Here is an 8,802-nt window from a genome sequence, read left to right as displayed (position 1 = left end):
TAGTAGGGCTTGGCATCATTACCCCTGGCATCTATACTATAGTAGGGCTTGGCATCATTACCCCTGGCATCTATACTATAGTAGGGCTTGGCATCATTACCCCTGGCATCTATACTATAGTAGGGCTTGGCATCATTACCCCTGGCATCTATAGTAGGGCTTGGCATCATTACCCCTGGCATCTATAGTAGGGCTTGACATCATTACCCCTGGCATCTATAGTAGGGCTTGGCATCATTACCCCTGGCATCTATAGTAGGGCTTGACATCATTACCCCTGGCATCTATAGTAGGGCTTGGCATCATTACCCCTGGCATCTATACTATAGTAGGGCTTGACATCATTACCCCTGGCATCTATACTATAGTAGGGCTTGGCATCATTACCCCTGGCATCTATACTATAGTAGGGCTTGGCATCATTACCCCTGGCATTCATCCTATGATCCTGTAATAATGCCCTTTGAAATTGGCAGTTCACTTGTCTTTTGTCATTAGGAAATGTGCCCATGTAGTCAGTCCAAGTCCAGCACAATCATTGGCCCGTGCCGCGAATGGCACCTCATTGCTTATATAGTGTACTACTTTTGACCAGAGTCCTATTTCTGACCAGGGCCCATAGGCCTCTTGTCTAAAGTAGTGCACTTCATAGGGAATAGGGTGCCATATGAGACGCTACCCATGGAAGGGATTCATGCTGAGTCACATGGTCAGATAAACTCCACAGCCACATGCATGACTGGCCTGGGCCACAATACAAAGGACAGATTGTCTCTTCAATGAAAAGGAAAAGCCCACGCTCATTTTAATGTGTAAATACTGTCATCGTTGACGGGGCTGAGGCTCAGTCAGTCATGCTGCCTGCAACAATATTTTCAGGGAATAATAAATCTTTCTAGATTACAACTGGACATTCTACCTGTCCCAGACCTGCTGTTTTTAACTCTCTAGAGTTAACACTCGGTAGAGATACTCTCAATGATCGGCTATGGAAAGCCAACTGACATTTACTCCTGAGGTGCAGACTTGCTGCACCCTCGACAACTACTGTGATTATTATTATTTGACCATGCTGGTCATTTATGAACATTTGAACATCTTGGCCAGGTTCTGTTATAATCTCCACCCGGCACAGCCAGAAGAGTACTTGCCACCCCTCATAGCCTGGTTCCTCTCTAGGTTTCTTCCTAGGTTTTGGCCTTTCTAGGGAGTTTTTCCTAGCCACCGTCCTTCTACACCTGCATTGCTTGCTGTTTGGGGTTTTAGGCTGGGTTTCTGTACAGCACTTTGAGATATCAGCTGATGTAAGAAGGGCTTTATAAATACATTTGATTTGAAATTTGATTTGATTTTAACTCATTTAGCATTTGTAGTCTTTTTTATTTTTTAAACATTTCCTGTATGTAATAACTTCACGACAAACTACATGCTGCACATTAAACCACAGAGACTTAAATCTATATCATCTAGAGGAAAAGCTCTGACAAAATTCTCAAAATCTCCTTTCTGCTATTCATCAATAACTTTGTGTCCTTTAAGTTATCATTACCTCATAGAGTGTGTATGTTAGACAGTTAAAATGTCTGTTAAATGTTTTCCCGAAAGACAGGACTGTAATTCAATCATCTATTAAAGCAGAGGGCAGTGTCTGCCAAAACACAACATATAAAATCAGTCAACATTCCTTTATACCTCCCCTCCGTCTTTCCTGACCTTTTGCATCTCTTCATCCCACCCTGCTCTACTCACTCCATCTTCTTACACAGGATTCGACATTCCCAGGGGTTTTTTGCCACACATTCCTGTGAGTTTACTTCATCGTAAACGGCCTCTGAGACTATTCCACCTCCAAAAAATAGCACACTATTCCCTATATAGTGCACTACTTTTGAACCCAGGACCCCATTGTGCACTACTTTTGACCAGAGCCCTTTGTTGGGAATATGGTGCCATAGGGCCCTGGTCAAAAGTAATGGATGCCAGTGTGCTATTTGGGACGCAAGCCCGTATGAGGCTGGATCAGAACAAATACGACCAAAATATCTCCAGCAACTCGTTAGTCATCTAGGATTTAGACAAGCTTTACCCAAATGACTCACAGCTATTACACAACAAGCTCTTAACTAACTGCCATTGTGCCCACTGTGTCCAAAAATACTCTGGAATGATATTTGAGGGGAAAATGTATGTACTTTGTAAAACTGAGATTGTATTTAATTTCCCTTGTCTCGTTAGAGAATAAGGTAGGCTAACAAAATCATGATTTTGAAATGCCAAACTTGTATTAAAATAAAAGAGGAACAAATACATGATTGTCCAGTAATTTGCTAATCATTAAGAATTTAATTAATTCATTGTAAAATCAGAGGTTCGTTGGACACTCATTCTCGTTGCTTCCATCACTTCTGGAGTGGTTAGATAAAAGTTTTTCATGACAGTGCGCGGCGTTATCCAGTCATTGAGGGCGTTTGTTTATCTGGCCCGGTTTACCCCGCGGGAGGAGTTTACCCCAGGTGAAAAGTGATTGTGTTCATTGAAACCGGGCTGCCTCCCGCGCATGAGCCAGGTTCCCCGCTTCAACTCGGCTAAAAACAGAAGTGACTTAATTAAGCACGTGGAGGAGTGATAAGTGATGAGTAGGATTCTGTTTTTTCACATGCAAAAGTGACTTTTTTTTTTAAATATAAAAAACGCTGTATATACCTTCCCAGTGAAAACTAGTTAGACGATGCACCATGCTGCCTTGTTAGCAACATGACCGGGCGGCGTAGATTGTTTGATTTGAAACGAGCGCTCCTCCCTCCCCGCTTTCGCCGATGACGTGCCGGGCCATTGCCCGGTTTAATCCAGACCAGTGGAATAGAACTCCCTCATTGACCCTTTCAACGGAATTCTGATCTCTGAGCGGTCTCCGATTTTGACAGACTGAGTTGATTCCAAAAATGTCACGTAAAAATTCAAGAGCGAGATTAGACCTCCATTCCGCCAACAATAATAAACAAGAATAAGCAAGACCTAGCAAAAATAAAACCGTCACCTCTGCAATTTCACCTAAAAATAAAACTCCGGCAATGAAGAGGATAAAAATAATAAAACAAATGGGCCAAATGTATAACATTTTATGAGGAAATGTTGTGCAGATTTAGAATGTTGTTTAATTAACAACATAAAAAACGGAAAAAAAGTTAATTGCCTTTATAGCACAAATAATATTATAGCATTGATATTGTTAACAGCATTACAAGTAATGATCACTAGATAGTTGTCATGGTAACATCAGTAATATAAATAACTAAACATGACTTATAATGCTACTATTAATAATAACAGTAATAACATTAATAATATATTTAATAATAATGATTATAATAATCAACTTTAGGAAACACTTTTAAATCCCATTGTTAATTAGCTCATTCATATTGCACGATGTTTCATATGGGACATTTATATTGCTTCATAGTGATTGTTTTACTGCACTGTACACACTTCTCTGTACGTTGTGTCACAGTAACATGGGTGTCCATTCTACACAGGAGCACTTCTGCTTTCCAAATCCACCAGAGTTTACACCCCAAGGAGCAACACTGCTCGTTCTGCTGCCTTGAAAGAGTGGACTATCGGTTTGAATCCAATCTGATTTTCATATTGGACATACATATTGCACCGTACACCATTTTCTGTAGCAAACAGAGAAGTTAGAAATAAACGCTAGGTCACAGGAAGTGTTGCTGGACAGGAAGTGTTGCTGGACAGGAAGTGTTGCTGGACTTTTACTGTGGTCAAATAGGTTTGCGTGATGCCCCGGGACACTATATGGTACACATATAGCATAGCAGTGTACAGGGAACGACTATTGATTATTTGTGTCCATAAAAAAACAGGGTTCATTCTGCACTTTTGTACTGTCGCTTTAACTCTCTGCTGACTAACTAATTCAGGACTATATCTTAATTCCAAGACATTAAACAAACTATTTTTAGCCAGCTCTTTGTTTGCTTCCAGTGTGAAACAAAACGGCAGTCTTGTCTTGCCTTATAGTGGAGGGGCCAAATTCCGAGATGATTAGATGAGAAGCTAACTGCTAAAGCGAAACCATGGAAACAATGTGATCAGTAGATGGAGTTTTAACTGACTGCCATATTTATAAATAACCTACATTATCCTAATGATGAGAAGGATGCAGATTTTTCCTACATTATCCTAATGATGAGAAGGATGCAGATTTTTCCTACATTATCCTAATGATGAGAAGGCTGCAGATTTGACATACATTTAAATGAGCCAGCCTTACCTGCCAAAACGTGCAACAGGCCAAGTGTTTCGGTTCAATCTTTCTTGAGGCATTATCCTATTGCTACCGTTTGGCGACGAGGCTAGTGTCGCCCCGATCATCACATGGATTTTGTTCTTAAAATAACCAGGTTTCCATCCAATCTTTTTATTCTAGTAGAGTAACAAGCTACCCAGGGAGAACTAGCCCCCCCCTGTAACTATCCCCCCCCCCTGTAACTAGCCCCCCCCCTGTAACTATCCCCCCCCCCCCTGTAACTATCCCCCCCCCTGTAACTAGCCCCCCCCCTGTAACTAGCCCCTCCCTGTAACTAGCCCCCCCTGTAACTAGCCCCCCCCCTGTAACTACCCCCCCCTGTAACTAGCCCCCCCTGTAACTAGCCCCCCCCTGTAACTAGCCCCCCCTGTAACTAGCCCCTCCCTGTAACTAGCCCCCCCTGTAACTAGCCCCTCCCTGTAACTAGCCCCCTGTAACTAGCCCCCCCTGTAACTAGCCCCCCCTGTAACTAGCCCCCTGTAACTAGCCCCCCCTGTAACTAGCCCCCCCTGTAACTAGCCCCCCCTGTAACTAGCCCCCCCCTGTAACTAGCCCCCCTGTAACTAGCCCCCCTGTAACTAGCCCCCCCCTGTAACTAGCCCCCCCCTGTAACTAGCCCCCCCTGTAACTAGCCCCCCCCCTGTAACTAGCCCCCCCTGTAACTAGCCCCCTCCCTGTAACTAGCCCCCCCTGTAACTAGCCCCTCCCTGTAACTAGCCCCCCCCTGTAACTAGCCCCCCCTGTAACTAGCCCCCCCCTGTAACTAGCCCCCCCCCTGTAACTAGCCCCCCTCCCTGTAACTAGCCCCCCCCCCCCCCTGTAACTAGCCCCCCCTCCCTGTAACTAGCCCCCCCCCCCTGTAACTAGCCCCCCTCCCTGTAACTAGCCCCCCCCCCTGTAACTAGCCCCCCCCTGTAACTAGCCCCCCCTCCCTGTAACTAGCCCCCCCTCCCTGTAACTAGCCCCCCCCCCCCCTGTAACTAGCCCCCCCCCTGTAACTACCCCCCCCCTGTAACTAGCCCCCCCTCCCTGTAACTAGCCCCCCCCCCCCCCCTGTAACTAGCCCCCCCTCCCTGTAACTAGCCCCCCCTCCCTGTAACTAGCCCCCCCCCCCTGTAACTAGCCCCCCCCCCCCCCCTGTAACTAGCCCCCCCTCCCTGTAACTAGCCCCCCCCCCTGTAACTAGCCACCCCCCCCCTCCCTGTAACTAGCCCCCCCTCCCTGTAACTAGCCCCCCCCCCCCTGTAACTAGCCCCCCCTCCCTGTAACTATCCCCCCCCCCTGTAACTAGCCCCCCCTCCCTGTAACTAGCCCCCCCCCCCCCCTGTAACTAGCCCCCCCTCCCTGTAACTAGCCCCCCCCCCTGTAACTAGCCCCCCCCCCTGTAACTAGCCCCCCCTCCCTGTAACTAGCCCCCCCCCTGTAACTAGCCCCCCCCTGTAACTAGCCCCCCCTCCCTGTAACTAGCCCCCCCCCCCCCTGTAACTAGCCCCCCCCCCCCTGTAACTAGCCCCCCTCCCTGTAACTAGCCCCCCCCCTGTAACTAGCCCCCCCTCCCTGTAACTAGCCCCCCCTCCCTGTAACTAGCCCCCCCCCCTGTAACTAGCCCCCCCTCCCTGTAACTAGCCCCCCTCCCTGTAACTAGCCCCCCCTCCTGTAACTAGCCCCCCCCCCCCCCTGTAACTAGCCCCCCCTCCCTGTAACTAGCCCCCCCCCCCTGTAACTACCCCCCCCCCCCCTGTAACTAGCCCCCCCCCCCCTGTAACTAGCCCCCCCCCCTGTAACTAGCCCCCCCCCCTGTAACTAGCCCCCCCCCCCTGTAACTAGCCCCCCCTCCCTGTAACTAGCCCCCCCTCCCTGTAACTAGCCCCCCCCCCCCCTGTAACTAGCCCCCCCCCCCTGTAACTAGCCCCCCCTCCCTGTAACTAGCCCCCCCCTGTAACTAGCCCCCCCCTGTAACTAGCCCCCCCCCCCTGTAACTAGCCCCCCTCCCTGTAACTAGCCCCCCCCCTGTAACTAGCCCCCCCCTCCCTGTAACTAGCCCCCCTCCCTGTAACTAGCCCCCCCCCCCTGTAACTAGCCCCCCCCTCCCTGTAACTAGCCCCCCCTCCCTGTAACTAGCCCCCCCTGTAATTCTCACAGAAACCATTTTTTTGTCACAATTGCTTTTCCTACAGTTCCATGGCTGCCACTACTCTTGCTGAACTAAAAATGTTATCTGTCTGAAATGTTTAAGTCACTAACAAAACGATATTGAGGTAAATTCATCTAAAATTTTGTCATTTAGAAAACGTTATACATACATAATCTAAGTTAACTCTATAAACTTTGTATATATATACTGAACAAAAATATAATTTCAACAATTTCAAAGATTTTACTGAGTTACAGTTTATATAAGGAAATCAGTCAATTTAAATTAATTCATTAGATCCTAATCTATGGATTTCACATGACTTGGGAATACAGATATGCATCTCTTGGTCACAGATACCTAAAAAAATAAGGTAGGGGTGTGGATCAGAAAACCAGTCAGTATCTGGTGTGACCATTTGCCATCCCCACCATTTGCCTCATGCAATGCGACACATCTGCTTTGCATAGAGTTGATCAGGCTGATGATTGTGGAATGTTGTCCCACTCCTCTTCAGTGACTGTGTGAAGTTCAAATCAAATTTTATTTGTCACATGCGCCGAATACAACAGGTGTAGGTAGACCTCACAGTGAAATGCTGAATACAACAGGTGTAGGTAGACCTCACAGTGAAATGCTGAATACAACAGGTGTAGTAGACCTCACAGTGAAATGCTGAATACAACAGGTGTAGTAGACCTCACAGTGAAATGCTGAATACAACAGGTGTAGTAAACCTTACAGTGAAATGCTGAATACAACAGGTGTAGGTAGACCTTACAGTGAAATGCTGGATACAACAGGTGTAGGTAGATCTTACAGTGAAATGCTGAATACAACAGGTGTAGTAGACCTCACAGTGAAATGCTGAATACAACAGGTGTAGTAGACCTCACAGTGAAATGCTGAATACAACAGGTGTAGTAGACCTTACAGTGAAATGCTGGATACAACAGGTGTAGGTAGACCTTACAGTGAAATGCTGAATACAACAGGTGTAGTAGACCTCACAGTGAAATGCTGAATACAACAGGTGTAGTAGACCTCACAGTGAAATGCTGAATACAACAGGTGTAGTAGACCTTACAGTGAAATGCTGAATACAACAGGTGTAGTAGACCTTACAGTGAAATGCCGAATACAACAGGTGTAGGTAGACCTTACAGTGAAATGCTGAATACAACAGGTGTAGTAGACCTTACAGTGAAATGCTGAATACAACAGGTGTAGTAGACCTTACAGTGAAATGCTGAATACAACAGGTGTAGTAGACCTTACAGTGAAATGCTGAATACAACAGGTGTAGGTAGACCTTACAGTGAAATGCTGAATACAACAGGTGTAGTAGACCTTACAGTGAAATGCTGAATACAACAGGTGTAGGTAGACCTTACAGTGAAATGCTGAATACAACAGGTGTAGTAGACCTTACAGTGAAATGCTGAATACAACAGGTGTAGGAGACCTAACAGTGAAATGCTGAATACAACAGGTGTAGTAGACCTTACAGTGAAATGCTGAATACAACAGGATGTAGACCTTACAGTGAAATGCTGAATACAACAGGTGTAGGTAGACCTCACAGTGAAATGCTGAATACAACAGGATGTAGACCTTACAGTGAAATGCTGAATACAACAGGTGTAGGTAGACCTCACAGTGAAATGCTGAATACAACAGGATGTAGACCTTACAGTGAAATGCTGAATACAACAGGTGTAGGTAGACCTTACAGTGAAATGCTGAATACAACAGGTGCAGGTAGACCTCACAGTGAAATGCTGAATACAACAGGTGTTGATTGTTGTGTGTCCATATAACCAGGGTACAGTCTACTAACTAGAGTCCCTATTATACAAAGAAAAAGTGCGTTTGAACAAAAAACAAGCTCATAGCAAGTGTTGCTGGACTTATAAAACATCTTAAAATGGAGGCCCTGGACACTACACTATAAGCCAATATGTAATTTATAGGTCTATAGTGTATTGGGGCGGCAGGGTAGCCTAGTGGTTAGAGCGTTGGACTAGTACTGAAAAGTTGCAAGATCAAATCCCTGAGCTGACAAGGTACAAATCTGTCGTTCTGCCCCTGAACAGGCAGTTAACCCACTGTTCCTAGGCCGTCATTGTAAATAAGAATTTGTTCTTAACTGACTTGCCTAGTTAAATAAAGATACAATTGCATTGGGACCAATGGGCTAGGTGGAGTAGAAAGTGTTGCTGGACATATAGGTCTCAGTTACCCATGAAATAACACCATATATAAATAGATTCTACAGGTCATAGTGACTAATCCCAACTGACTCCACTTTTACTCTGGCACCTAGAATAGTTGTCTC

This window comes from Salvelinus alpinus, chromosome 20 (genome assembly GCF_045679555.1).
Source record: "Salvelinus alpinus chromosome 20, SLU_Salpinus.1, whole genome shotgun sequence".
Taxonomy (NCBI): Eukaryota; Metazoa; Chordata; class Actinopteri; order Salmoniformes; family Salmonidae; genus Salvelinus; species Salvelinus alpinus.
Note: the sequence above shows the minus strand (reverse complement) of the source record.